The sequence below is a fragment of the Gossypium raimondii genome, chromosome 12 (assembly GCF_025698545.1).
Source record: "Gossypium raimondii isolate GPD5lz chromosome 12, ASM2569854v1, whole genome shotgun sequence".
NCBI classification, from domain to species: Eukaryota; Viridiplantae; Streptophyta; class Magnoliopsida; order Malvales; family Malvaceae; genus Gossypium; species Gossypium raimondii.
This window is the reverse complement of record NC_068576.1, coordinates 28,233,230-28,248,012: the sequence shown is the minus strand read 5'-3', so window position 1 is coordinate 28,248,012 and position 14,783 is coordinate 28,233,230. Positions and strand designations below refer to the sequence as shown.

General features: G+C 32.7%; 1 non-coding gene across 1 annotated transcript; it reads right to left on the bottom strand.

The window, feature by feature from the left end:
* Positions 1–8,715: 8,715 nt before the first annotated feature.
* Positions 8,716–8,822, bottom strand: LOC128035778 (small nucleolar RNA R71). The gene has a single exon (XR_008192327.1). It is a non-coding gene; the product is annotated as a small nucleolar RNA R71 (small nucleolar RNA).
* Positions 8,823–14,783: the final 5,961 nt, after the last annotated feature.

Below are 14,783 nucleotides of genomic sequence, written 5' to 3'. Positions count from 1 at the left end.
CTATATTACGATCCGACCACATAGCAACATTTGCTTCCATTTTTCTTTGCGTGCAAAAACTATATGAGGACAATATACAAAGTATTAATGAATAATTTTATTAACCAATATGTTCGTAAAATTAAAAGTGTACTTAGATGAAAATACTACACTTAAGGCAACAGATCCAACATTTTTTACTTTAAACGTTTGCACATTTAGTGGTGTTCAGGTTACCTATTCGGGTAAAACCTGTGATATGTATAACTCGAGAATTTGCAATAAATGCTAGATCTCATAATAACTTGTAAAATCCCTAATCAATCGCACGCATAATCCCTAATGGCATGCCATGCATATCATAAATATTTACTAAGTTCACTCAAGCATAGTTTTTGTATAAATGTCAATACCAATCACTGTACATATTTCATTTTTTTATTTATGAGACATATAAACAATAATCATATTTACATGAATTTACAATTCAGTCTATTTCAAGACATATGAGCCAAATTCTTTAATTCTACTCACTTCTACTATATATAAATTCAAATATAATTTATACATAAAATAAAATAAAGTAGTAAGTTCCATATGAACTTACCTGTTCAAAATATATAAAATGGATACTTCAAGGGCTAATTCGTAATTTTAGCTTTTCCTCGATCAACTCCACTTCGATCCAATTCTTGATCTAAACAATTGTTTTATATAATCTATCAATACCAAATATCTCTATTTTATGCTATGATATGCATGAACATATATAACTTGATTTTGGACATCCTTAAAATTTTACATTCTATTCAATTTAGTCTTTGAACTCGGGATAGTCATAACTTCCAATTCTAGCCTCAGATTAAAATTTGATTTCATATATTCTCATTAGGGACCTTAAAATTTCTATTTCAAGCATAATTTCATAATAAGTTTTTGATTTATTCAATTTGGTCCCTAATGTAACAAAGTTAACAATAAGATAAATTAACTTTACAATCTAGTCCTTTTCATATTCTCAACTTAAAATCCATCAAATTCAAACCTAATTGTTTAAGAAATCAACAATTGAAAATTTATAAAACTTTAAAATTTTTATAAATTGGTACATGGGTTAGCTAAGTCAAGCTCCCATGACCTCAAATTTATAAAATTACAAGAAAATAACTTAAATCTACCTTAGATTTAATGTCCGAATGGTATGATGTTTTCTTAGGTTTTCTTCTTTAAGTTTAATATATAGTGGGATTATAGTTTAATTAACCTATAGTAATTTGGTTTAATCATAGTTTACTTACATTAAATTAATTATTAGTGTAACAACCCATTTTTAGTGGTGTCAAAAATAGTGGTTTCGAGACCCTATTTATGACGAGTGAGCCCATAAGTATTACTATTTAATATTTATGAGTCAATATTAGTGTTATAATGAATTTTAATCTGATAAACTTTGCTAATTTGACAGTTAGTTGAAGTACAACAAGTGCTTTGACCCTAAAGTCAATGGTTTTGGAAATTAAGGTATTGAGATCTCGTTTCCATAAATTGAGGCTGTAAATATTTTTATTAAATATTTTCTGAGTGATTATGTAAGTGAATTGCATTTGGGATAAGTAATTTTTTAGATCTAGTTACTAATTAAGGTACAAGGACTCAATTGTAAAAGCCATAAAAGTTAATCACTAATGATTTCTATTAGTTAATTGGGCTAAATAGTAAATAATTAAGGTTATAAATGGAAAATTAACCATTTTTGGAAATGGTGGGATGGTTAATGCTTGTTAAATTAATATTTATATGTTAAAAAGTAATTGAATTATTTTTTAATGGTTTAAGACAAAAACAAATAGCCATCATCATCTTCAATGTTGTATTTTTACACCGTTTGGAAGGAAAGAGAACAAGGGAAGCCATTGTTACATTCAACTAAGCTTTACCTCTTTGCATGGTAAGCTTAAATCAACCCGTGTTTAGTAAATTTCATGCTTTTGTCATTGTTGTAGCTTAATCTAGTTAACCCAAGTATTAAATTGTAAAATTGTTAAAGTTTTAAAATGTTGCCATTGATGATTTTTGATGTTAAATGGATTGGTTGTAAGCTTGGAATTGATTAATGACTAAATTGTAAAGTAAAATTTTCTAGTTTTGAGTTTAGGGACCCAAATGAATATATTTTAAATTGATATGAAATTTCTATAATTATTGAATTTAGAGGGTTGTATAAGGATGAATTTGAAATCGGGTTGTAAAGTGGAGCTTAAATGTGAAAATGATGATACTTTTGGTTTTAGGGACTAAATTGAATAAAATGTGAAACTTTAGAAAATTTGTGTAAAATGAAATGAAAAGGGCATACACATGCATTTGAGTATTATAAGGTAATTGAAATTGATAATTTGAAATTAATCGTTACTTAAATCAAGATTGGTATTGATCATAGAGTAATCGAGAAAAAAAGGGAAAAATTATTGAATAGTCCCTACGATTCAATTCGCTAGCTGATTTGATTAGGTAAGCGCATATGGTAAGTGTATATTTTAATGGAGGTTTACTTGTGTTATAGATGTTGGAATGTATAATATATTTTAAATTATTTGCAAAATGGTACACAAGGTGAGTTTTGGACTAAATTGCAAAGTTTTACGTATTTGATAATTACAAATAATGTTAAATATTGAATGAATATGATCTGCTATGATATATGATTTGGTTAATGATAATGCTACGACAATGTATAGGTTCTAAATTCTATATAACTGTGCGTTTGAATTTAGTAAACGATTAGGATATGATTGATATGCCAATAGGGTTAGTTGCGCACTTGTACGAGATTGCACTTTGGTGCCTCTATTTGCACTTCAATGTCCCTCATTGCACTTTGGTGCCCCTTTTTGCACACTAGTGCCTCTGTTTGCACCACGGTGCCTCTGCTCAGCAGTATGATGCTTTCTGGTGTGGTGTAGATACCCGAGTATTTGAACCTATTTACTATTATTCATCAGGCTAAATGGTTAAGGTTAAAAGGAACTGATGCTATTGTATATTTCGATTTGGAAATGGGTAAATAAAATTGGAGTGATGTAAATGATGTTTATTATGCTCAATAGTTCAGTGGAATGGTACTGATTCAGATTGAATAGCATAAATTCATATGTTATATAACGATTAAATATTGTATCTGAAGCATGTAAATATTTGATGTCATTGAATTGAATAAATGCTACTGTAAAAATTGAATTGCTTGAAACTTACATATAATGATCTCACCTTACTACTAATAAATTTGGAAACATGAAGATTGTATAGTTAGCTCTTTTGTTATGTTAATTATGAATTGAGGTGAGTTGCTGCTTTAATTACCTATGAGATTACTAAGCATATAAAATGCTTACTCTATTTCATTTTATTTTTTCTTTTGTAGTTGGCATTTTGCGGAACATGTATGTCAAATCCCTTCAGAGCTCACACTATCCAGCTTCTGTCTCGAAAAGACTATTAAATTGTTAGAGACCCGATTATGTGGCATGTATATAGGCTTTGACGTGGTTAAATGTTGATTTTGGAAAATTGTGAAAAGAGTCCATATATGAAATGTTTTTTTTGGGAAGTTTATGTGATATGTATATAATAGGTTGATTTGTATGTGTGTGGTTAATTGGAGTATGCATGTTTTTGAACCAAGAAAGTGATTAATTTTGGATGGCTGATTATAATATTTGATGTATAGTTGTTGGCGTTGTGGTATGTTAAATTTGAAACCCTCTAATGGTTAAGTTGAAGGTGAAAAAGGGTTGAAACAATGTGATAGGAATGATATATATTTGTACCAATTTAAATGGTTTGTTTTACTTATAACCTTGTTGTAAAATGGTGCGAATGAGGCATATTGGTTAGGTGATTAGGAATTTGGTATATAACATGTTTTGGTTAAGTTTGAAATGTTAAAATGATGAAAGTGTTTGGTTTGAGTAGTTGATGAATACGCATGTTGTTAAGCTTGGCAATGTGACCATTTCATGTGGTATGGTTGAATGGTCTTGTAATTGGCTAAATGCGTGTAATGGTATAAGTATTAGTTGATTTTTTACAGACGTAAATGGGAGAATTGGGCAAAAACAAAAGATGGAGATGCCTTCACCCCACCAAAGAAATTTGCAAAGGCTAAATTGAAGAAGATTGATGAGCCTAAAAAATTGGAGTGTAGGCTACGCCGTGATGTGTGTTATAATATAAGATTTATAGAGTCCATGAAAATATGGATGGACATGATTGTGAGGAGCCAAGGGGGACAAGGCTTTGAATGGCCTAAATGGTCGAGTGATTCGTCTAAAGGCAAGGAGAACAAGACCGAGCAAAAACAGGAGAAAGAGGAAGAAATAGAAGACACGACTATGGAGGATGATGAATTCACCTCTTATGAAGGGAACTTTGAGAGTGCATTTGTGGCCACAAGGCAACCTAAAGGGGACCTGTCTTTCGAGAGCCAAGTGAGCTATCTAGTTGACATCAAATTCTGAAACTTATCATGCGCGATAAAGGAAAATGATTCACGAAAACAAGTGTGGATCCCTAGGATACTTCAGATTAGTTACATGCGTTTGCATTTTATTTTTATTTTTATTTTAATGTGGCATGTAAACTATTAAACACTTTTGGTTTTTGTTTGTGGAAATTTTTATTTTATGTTTACTATTGTGTTTTTGTTTGTTTTTCTTTCTTTATTTTTCTTATGTTTAGTGAGTCACCCTGCAAGATTATACAACATTTAGAGCTTCAACGAGGATGTGGACGCCCAAGCTAGTTTGATGCTCTGTTATAGGGAAGTCCGGTAAGCTCCTATCCTTTATTTTGCACACATTGGGGACAATGTGTAGTCTGAGTGTTTGGGGGGTGCATATAAGTTTATTATGTGTGTCTATTTTTTTTATGTTTATTTCATTTTTAAGCATTTTTCAAAAATTTTCAGAAATCCAAAAATATTTTTCTTCTTTGTTTTTAATTTTGTTATTGCATGGTGGTTGGGCGTTCATCAAGTAATAAGTTAGTAGTTGTACATATCAAATGAGTATATAAGATTGCTAAACATGTAAATTTTGAATGATGCTAGATAATTTCTCACTCTTAACTATAGATTAATTAGTTCATTTGGTTAGTAGGTATAATAGATTAGAGGCAATAATTGAAATGAAAATGTATAAAATGTACAGTAGGATGAATAAAAGATATGGATCCTTGTAGATAAATAACTTGAATTGCTAATTGTTCTTTCAGATAGATGTATGCTTAAGAAAATTGTTGCTCCATGAATAATCCAGGAAAGACCTTAGGCATTGTTTGTATAGCCTTGAGCCTGAAGGACCAACCTTAAACATTACATTATCCCTAGTTCCTGAATTTGAGCCTTACATTGTCCTTCTTAATGAACGTCATTGTTTGAAACCTTGGGCCAAAGATTAAGTTTGAAACTAAACCCTTCACTGTCCTTGAACTTTGAAACGCATTATTGAATGGACGTCGGGCCATGGACATCGAGGGTTAGATAGGAACATTACAGAGGTTTCACAAAAATGTACTTGAGTGATTAGTGAAGAGGGATTGAATTAGCTCGTAATTGATTCTTGTTAAAAATCATGCTTAAAAAAATGAAAGAAAAAAAAGTGATGATCAAAAGCATTGTGAGAGAAAAAAACAAACAAAGTGTAAAGATTCTCAAAAACAAGAAAAAGAAATGAGCATAAAATAGTTTTGAAAACATAGTGCGCAAAAGCGAGCTAATATCAGTTATCCTCTTCCACATTATTGGAGAGATAAGAAAGGTGAAGGAAGGAAAAATAAGGCAGTGAGATGCAACGATCACATTTTTGGGGGAATTGGGAATAATGTTGTGTGCTATACTATTCATAGTGCTAGAATTGTTTTGAGATGAACTTTCTTTGAATCCATACCAACCTCAGTCTCAGAATGTTACAAGCCTAAAAGACCTTTGGGACAGAAATAAGGCATCGATACATCAATTTTTATATAGCTCACATTTGTTAGAACGAACATGAACAATTCTTCTTAAAAATCTATGAGTGGTCCGTATAATTTATTTTGATGAACCTCATTTGTACATATGTTCATTTACATTGCTTCTATCTTTATTGACATTTTAACTTGAACTACTCATATTTCCATTAGGAGTAGGTAAATTAGCTAGATCTCATTCTTAAATTGCATGTGAAGTAATTATTGTAAAATTTTGAAGTTGTGTAACTATATATTTTAATTGTTTAATTTAGTACAAGGTTTGTCTTTTTGCATGTTTTGTGTGTTTGCTTGAGGACAAGCAAAGACTTGAGTGTGGGGGAATATTATCTACCATAAATTGATGTGGCAAATTAGGCTTTTTTGACACACTTAAGGAGCTTTTTCTCGAGCAAAATAGAGTTTTTAGCTTAGTTTTTTTGTTATTTTTGTATTTTTATATTTTTTGGGTAATAAGTGAAAATCTCTCGTTTTGTCTATTTTTTACCCAAATTGATTGATAGTGCCATTGGGAGGTCTAACGTGTGTTTTCATGATGTAAGGACGTGTTGGAGGTTGAAAAGGAGCAAGAATGACATCTAGGGAAATGGTATCGCAATAACCAACCACTAGAATCACGAAACCTCCGACTGTATAGAAAGCGAAGGAGACCCTTTGGTGGTATCATGACATCCTCCTTGGGCATCACAATATTAACCTCTCAAGGAAGACTCCCAAGTTCAATATTGTTCGAGATATTGTGATATCGTCTTCTGGGTATCACGATATCGCCTTCGTCAGAGAGACAAACTTGGACGAAAAGGGCATCTTTAGTCTACTTGACCCACCAATCACATAAGGACCGTGTTGGGGAATTTTCGCATAGAAATGTCATTAGAACACCGTTCAAAACAAAAAAAAAATTGCTGAGGAGGAGAGAGACACATTACCTTAATTCTAGGTTTAGTTTTCTCTAGATTTTCTTTAGTTTTTCTCTGCACTTTTGTAGGGTTTTTATTTTTTCTCTCCTTCTACCTTAGATTAGATTTTATTTTTTTCAATTACTTCTTGATCTTGCTGTTCTTTATGTTAGTTAAGTTAGTTAGCACTGTAGCTATGGTTATTTGTATTTCCAATCCCTGTACCTTGCTTTCAAGACTCTTTATACTTTAGCTTAATGTATTTCATTTTATTTTACTTTAAATCTATTAAAGCATTTTCCTTTTATGTTTCATACTTTAGATTTTTTGTTAGATGTTTTGATTTCATGCCATTTAAGTTTTCTTGGATAAAAATCTGAACTTCCACATTTTTCTCAAGCTTTACTTTCATGGCTACTTTGTTTTCCATTGTTATGTTTATTTTCTTGACTTTGAGTATGTGTAGCTAAACCCTTAATGTGGTTGGTTGATGGAGATGTGGATAAACTAAAATCATTGGACAAAGGACTAAATCGTAACAATTTGGACTAATTGAATAGAACTAAGAACTTAGGTAGTGACGCCCCTAAGGGAGTGTAAAGATAAAGTGAGACCGGAAGGTAATCTTGTCGCGCACCATTTAGTTAGTTCCGAATTAACTGGTGAGATCAGAATATAAACCATACCTAATTCATCTAAGTCGGTAAAACTGAGATTGAAAGATAAAATGGAGCCAATTGGTAATTTATGCGATTTATGTCCCTAATTCGAGATTTGGTGAACCACATCAAAGTCAACCAACCCCCATTAGTCATTTGCTAGATAGTCCCTTTAGTTTACATTTCTTGCAATTTAGTTCTTAAAGTAGAATATTTAATTTTCTTGCAAAATCATATTAGTAGCTACTTAGCCTCTATTGTATATTCTAGTTATTACTCAATTAGTTCTTCCTTTGGGTTCGGTGCTTGGAATATTTTGATGTTTCATTGTAAAACTATAAATATTGCAACTGACCTATATGCTTACATTGAAACCAGGTTTTAAAATTTATTGTATAAATTCATTGTTTTAATGCGCATACGCCCAGTCGGTCGAGTTGTCGACATTGTTGCCGAGGAAGACGGTGTAAGATTGAGTAATTTTTAGTGTACACTATTAGGTAGAGATAAGTAGCCAAATAAATATTTATATGTATGACTTTATTTTCCATTTTTTTGTGTTATTCAACTTTTACTTAATTTTGTTCAATCTCTCGTGCTTGTAGGAATGTTGTATGACTCAAACCAGGAATGGTGTCTTACCATTTTAGTTAGAACTGGAACGTATCATTACACACTCAAGGAGGATGCAACTTATGAGAGACATTCCATTTCCACCAAGAGAGTAACCAATCGAAGATCCGCAAGGAGAAATTCGGCAACCACCACAGTTACCCATAAAATAAAGAACTTGGTGCGACTATGCGATACCCAACTTAGACGGTTTTCAAGGTAGCATTAACCCCCAAATGATTAATGCTAATAACTTCAAAATTAAATCGAAAATGATTCAAATGTTACAATCAAACCTTTAATTTTGAAGGTCAATGAATAAGGATCCCAATCAACACCTTAAGCTGTTTTTAACCATCTGTGATACTTTCAAATATAATAGGGTATTCAATGATGCTATTCGTCTTTGGATATTCCCTTTCTTTCTTATTGACGATGCTTTTATGTGGTTATATTCACAGCCAGTAGATTCAATCAACACTTGGGATGAGCTAGCGAGCAAATTTTTGGCAAAATATTTTCCACCAAGCAAGACGATGAAACTTTGGATGGGCATTACGAGTTTTTGACAATTTGAAAGAGATTCATTATATGAGGCTTGGGAGCGCTTCAAATTGATATTGTACAAGTGTCTGTACCATGGTTTACAAGATTGGATGCAACTTCAAGTCTTCTACAGTGGACTTGATAGGAATTTATGCTCTAGTCTTGATGGAGCATCTGCTGGAGCATTCATGTCAAAGACTTACGCCGAGGCTTGTCAACTCATTGAGGATATGGCGATGAACTCTTACATGCGATCGACTAAGCGGCTCACATATTGAGCCAAACAAGCGACATCAAACGCTCTCACTAGCGAGGGTAAGTATCAACAAGTCCTCGAGAGGCTTAATCAATTAGAGATGAATGCGACCAAGGCTCAAGTCCAAAACCAACCTAATCTAACCAGTTTTAATGTAGGGCACGATGATGAGAGCAACCATATTGAGGCTAATTATGTAGGGAATAGAGGATATCACTCTTACTCTAAAACCTATAACCCTAGATGGCGTGATCATCCTAACATTAAGTGGGGAGGGAACCAAGCGGGACCTTCAAATCAAGGGAACCAAAACACTAACCCTCTAAAACCCAACACACCATACCAGACTCCATTACCTTTTAGAGCACCCCAAGACCAATAAAGGAAGCCATCTTATAGTAGTGACCCTCCATTGTCGATTAGAGTGAGTAAATTAGAGCAAGGTTTGCATCTAGTGCAAGCCAATGTGCGCCAAATCTAGAGTCAATTGGACCAAGTTTTGCAAAAATTTCAAAAGAATTTAGCCTCTAGCATACTTAGTAATATTGAACCTAATCCGAAGAGAGAAGGAAATGAGCATGCAAAGGTAATCACCCTTAGATCTGGGGATAGAGGATTGAGGAATGAGATAGAAGGAGTAAGTTTCGGGAAAACCCTGTGTGACCTAAGAGCCAGTATCAACCTCATGCCGTTGTCAATTTATTGGAGGTTAGGTTTGGGAGAGTTTAAGGAAATGGAACTCACCTTGCAATTTGAGCTTTACATTGTCGTTCTTAATGAGCCTTTTTGTTTGAAACCTTGAGGCAAAAATTGAGTTCAAAACTCAACCTTTCACTGTCCTTGAGCTTTGTAATGCATTATTGAATGGATGTCAGGCCATGGACAACGAGGGGTAAGTAAGAACATTACGGAGGTTTCTCAAAAATGTACTCGAGCGATTAGTAAAGAGGGATTGAAATTGATTCTTGCTAGAAACCATGCTTAAAAAAATGAAAGAAAGAAAAGTTAGGATCAAAAGCATTGTGAGAGAAAAGAGCAAACAAAGTGTAAAAATGCTCAAAAACAAGAAAAATAAATGATCATAAAATAGTTTCAAAATCATAGTGTACAAAAGCAAGCTAATATAAGTTATCTCTTCCACATTGTTGGAGAGATAAGGAAGGTGAGAGAAGGAGAAATAAGGCGGTGAGATGCAACAATCACATTTTTGGGGGAACTGGGAACAATGTCGTGTGGTATACTATTCATAGTGCTGGAACCATTTTGAGATGAACTTTCTTTAAATCCGTACGAACCTCAGTCTCAGGACATTACAAACCTAAAAGACCTTTGGGACCTGAATAAGTCTCCAACACATCAATTTGTATATAGCTTGCATTTGTTAGAACGAACATGAACAATTTTTTTTAAAAATCTATGAGCGATATGTATAATTTATTTTGACGGGCCACATTTGTACACATGTTCATTTACATTGCCTCTATCTCTATTAACACTTTAATTTCTCGAACTAATAATATTTCCATTAGGAGTAGGTAAATTAAATAGATATCATTCTTAAATTGTATGTGACGTAATTCTTGTACAAATTTGATCTTGTATAACTATACAACTTAATTGTTTGATTTAGGCCAAGGGTCTTCTTTTTGCATATTTTGTGTGTTTGCTTGAAGACAAGCAAAGACTTGAGTGGGGGGAATATGATCTGCCACAAATAGATGTGGTGAATTAGACTTTTTCGACTCACTTAATGAGCTTTTTCTTGAGAAAAATAGCGTTTTTAGCTTAGTTTTTTTTGTTATTTTCGTATTTTATATTTTTTATGTAATAAGTGAAAATCTCTCGTTTTTGTCTATTTTTCAACCAAATTGTCTGATAGTGCAATTGGAGGTCTAACGTGTGTTTGAGTGTTGTAGGGACGTGTTGGAGGTAAAAAAAGAGCAAGAATGACATCTAGGGCAAGGGTATCACGATATCCAACCCTAGGAATCGTAAAACCTCTGACTGTATAAAAGACCAAGGACACCCTTTAGTGGTATCGCGACATCCTCCTTGGGTATCACGATATTCATCTCTCAAGGAAGACCCCCAAGTTTAATACTACCCGAGATATTGCGATATCGTCTTCTAGGTATCACGATATCGCCTTCGTCAAAGGGACAAACTTAGACAAGAAGGTCAACCGTTATCTACTCGACCCATCAATCACACAAGGCCCATGTATGGGAAATTTTGGCATAGAAAAGTCATCAAAACACCCTTCAAAATTGCAAGAAATTTCCAAGGGGGAGAGACACACATTAGCCTAGTTCTAGGTTTAGTTTTCTCTAGTTTTTTTTTTAGTTTTTCTCTGCACTTTTTTAGGGTTTTATTTTTCTCTTCTTCTAGCTTAGCTTAAACTTTATTTTTCTGCATTTACTTCTTGTTCTTGTCGTTCTTTATGTTAGTTAAGTTAATTAGCACTGTAGCTTAGCTTAATGTATTTCAGTTTATTTTACTTTAAATCTATTAAAGTTTGTTCCTTTTATGTTTCTTGTTTTAGATTTCACTATTATATGCCTTTGTTTTAATGCTATTTAAGTTTCATGCATAAAAATCTCAACTTTCACAGTTTTCTCAAGCTTTACTTTCATGGCTGCTTTGTTTTCCATTGTTATGTTTATTTTCTTGACTTTGAGTATATGTCGCTAAACCTTTAAGGAGGTTGGTTGATGGAGATATGGATAAACTAAAATCTTGGGAAAAAGGACTAAATCGTAACAAATTGGACTAATTTGAATAGAGCTAAGAACTTAGGTAGTGACGCCCCTAAGGGAGTGTGAAGATAAAGTGAGACCAGAAGGTAATCTTGTCACGCACCATACATAATTCATCTAAGTCAGTAAAACTGAGATTGGAAGAACTTTAGTTAGTCTCGAATTAACTAGTGAGATCAAAAGATAAACCATACATAATTCATCTAAGTCAGTAAAACTGAGATTGGAAGATAAACTAGAGCATTTGGTAATTTACGCGATTTATGTCCCTAATTCGAGATTTTGTGAACCGCATCGAAGTCAACCATCCCCCATTAGTCATTTGCTAGATTGTCCTTCTAGTTTACATTTCTTGTAATTTAGTTCTCAGACTAAAATATTTAATTTTCTTGCAAACTCATCTTTTATGAAACAGTGTAATATAAAATCATATTAGTAGCCACTTAGCCTCTATTTTGTATGCTAGTTATTACTCAATCACCTCTTTCTTTGGGTTCGATCATTGAAATACTTCGGTGTTTCATTATAACACTATAAATATTACAATTGACATGTATGTTTGCAGTAAATATGAGCTTTCAAATTTATTGTATAAATTCATTGTTTTAATGCGCATGGGTGTAACACAAAGGTTTGTGCAAGTGTACATGGAACAATGGAAATGGGCAAGTGTACACAATCGCAACAAGTAATAAAGTGACAAGTAAATGTCGAGTTATTGTACCTACAGGGACTTTGTAAGGAATTATTTATGAATGCAATTAAAAACACCTTGGTGAAGAAAAATATTTTGATTTTGTGGAAGTGATTAAAAACTAAAATTTAACTAAGTAAAATAAAAAAAAGTTCCAATGCATGATTTCAAAAGATGATTTTAATCAAGATGAAATAATTGTGTTATAATAATTACATTTCTTAACTTAGAAATACTAAACTCATGTTCATGTTGTTACGAACAAATTCACGGCAACTCGGTAATTTCTAACTACTGCTCATACATACTTATTAAATTAACTAATCTCTTGAACATTTTCCAATGTCAATTCAAACAATTAATCAATCTTCATAAGCACATAAAAGATTAAGTGCGTAACAATGTATTCCTACCTTGAAACAGTTTAATCACAAAAATCTTGCAAGTTATGCAAGACTAATGTACCGTTTAATACCGTCGCTAATTTAATCATCAGCTACCTTAGAAGATTAAACATGCACTGATTAAGTATTGTGTCAAATAATTACAATTTCGACACGATTAAATAAATAATTCATTAGCTACCTTACAATTATAATGCAATAATAACTTAATCATGATTTTACATAATCAAACAACTTACCAAGGCCTATAACAATACAAACATAATTTTAATAACTTAAGTGGATGAAATGAAATCAACCTAACACGAATTAAATTTAAGCTATATTAATTAAATTAAACATATCAACATCACAAGTATTCATAGACAATTTCATAACAACAAGAATAAAAATTAAAGGATAGGGATAGAATCAAATCTGGTGTTTCTCCGAAGCTTAACTAGTTTGCTCCACTCTTCATTCTCCGCTTGTTCTTGTTTAAATGAGGCTTCTATGAGCACTTGAATGATGCTTAAAATGGTGGTTGAAGGGCACTTTTCCAAGAGGGGAAATCGGCAAGGGAATGGAAGGGAAAAAGAAGAACAAATGAAGGGTTTTGAAAAGAGAAAAGTGAGAGAGAAGTGAAGAATGAAAGGATGAAAGGTGTGTTTGAAATGAGCCGCCAAGGAGGGTATTTATAGGTTAAGTAGGCTTCTAAAAATATGAAAAATCAGTAGCCATAGACTCCCCCCACGACCGACCACACATGTGGCAAGTATGAAGGTTTCAAACTTGCTATTTTTAGGTAGGGGAAAATCTAGAAAAACTTAATAAATGGAGGGGTTTGAATGCAAATTCAAGGAGACTTCAAGGGCTATTTTGCAAGTTAAATAATCAGCTAAAAAAATCTGATTGGGTCAGCATGTGGGATGGTTTTGGGCAACCCATTGCTCGGATGGATCGGTTTTCTCGGTTCAGCACAACTGAGCCTATTTTCATAATTTAATTAATAATAATTATTTAACCCAAAATAAATTGGATTAAAATTAAAATTAATTATATTATGAAATAATATTCATAATTTGGACCATCTTAGGCTGAAAAATTAATTCGCCTCGATGCTTCAAAATTGCTTCTCGGTTTTGTGCTTCCAATAGTGTGTACCGAGCTAATTTTTACCCTTTGTGGTAATCTGTCGAAAATAAATCAAAATTGATAAAAAATATTATAAAATTAATTAAACATCGTCATGTTAATAATTTAAGTACAATTTCATTAATTTATAATTATTATATAGTTTTCGACAAGAATTACTACGAAATTGCATGAATTTGAGTTAAAAAAGGCATAAAAAAGTGTGTTTATTTTTGTATTTTGACAACTCAAAACTTAATTCATTTCTCATCCCGAGTAATGCACAAATTGAAAAGAATTTCTCGAAAGCATCTTTGAAAAATTCCTTTAGAACAATATTCTTCCTAAAATTGTGAATTTACACTACAGCAAATTAGGCTTTTAGCGGTGTTTGTAGTGGCGTTTGGATAAAAAATGCTGTAATAGAAAAACGCCGCAATAAGTAAAGCAATAGCGGCGTTTATGGGGAAAAACGCCACAAAATGTAAGCAATAGCGATTTTTATGGGAAAAATGCCGGAAATTTTTTTACATTTTATGTAAATGGCGACATTTTTCACAAAGATATCATCTCCCACGCACAAATTATTTTCTTTCTCAGACTTTTCTTTGCCTGAAACCCCAAAATCTTGTCCCTTTTTTTTCCCAGACTTCTCTTTACTTGAAATCCCAAACTCCCGTCCATTTTCTTTCCCAGTCTTTTCGTTGCTTGAAAAAAATATACATACCTTGTTCTTCTATTTTAGCTGCTCCTCACATTGAAGAAAATATCAGTCTTCTCACAGTCTTAATCGACATTGTCTCAGGTAAGACAGTTCTACTTCATTTCTTTCTTTCTT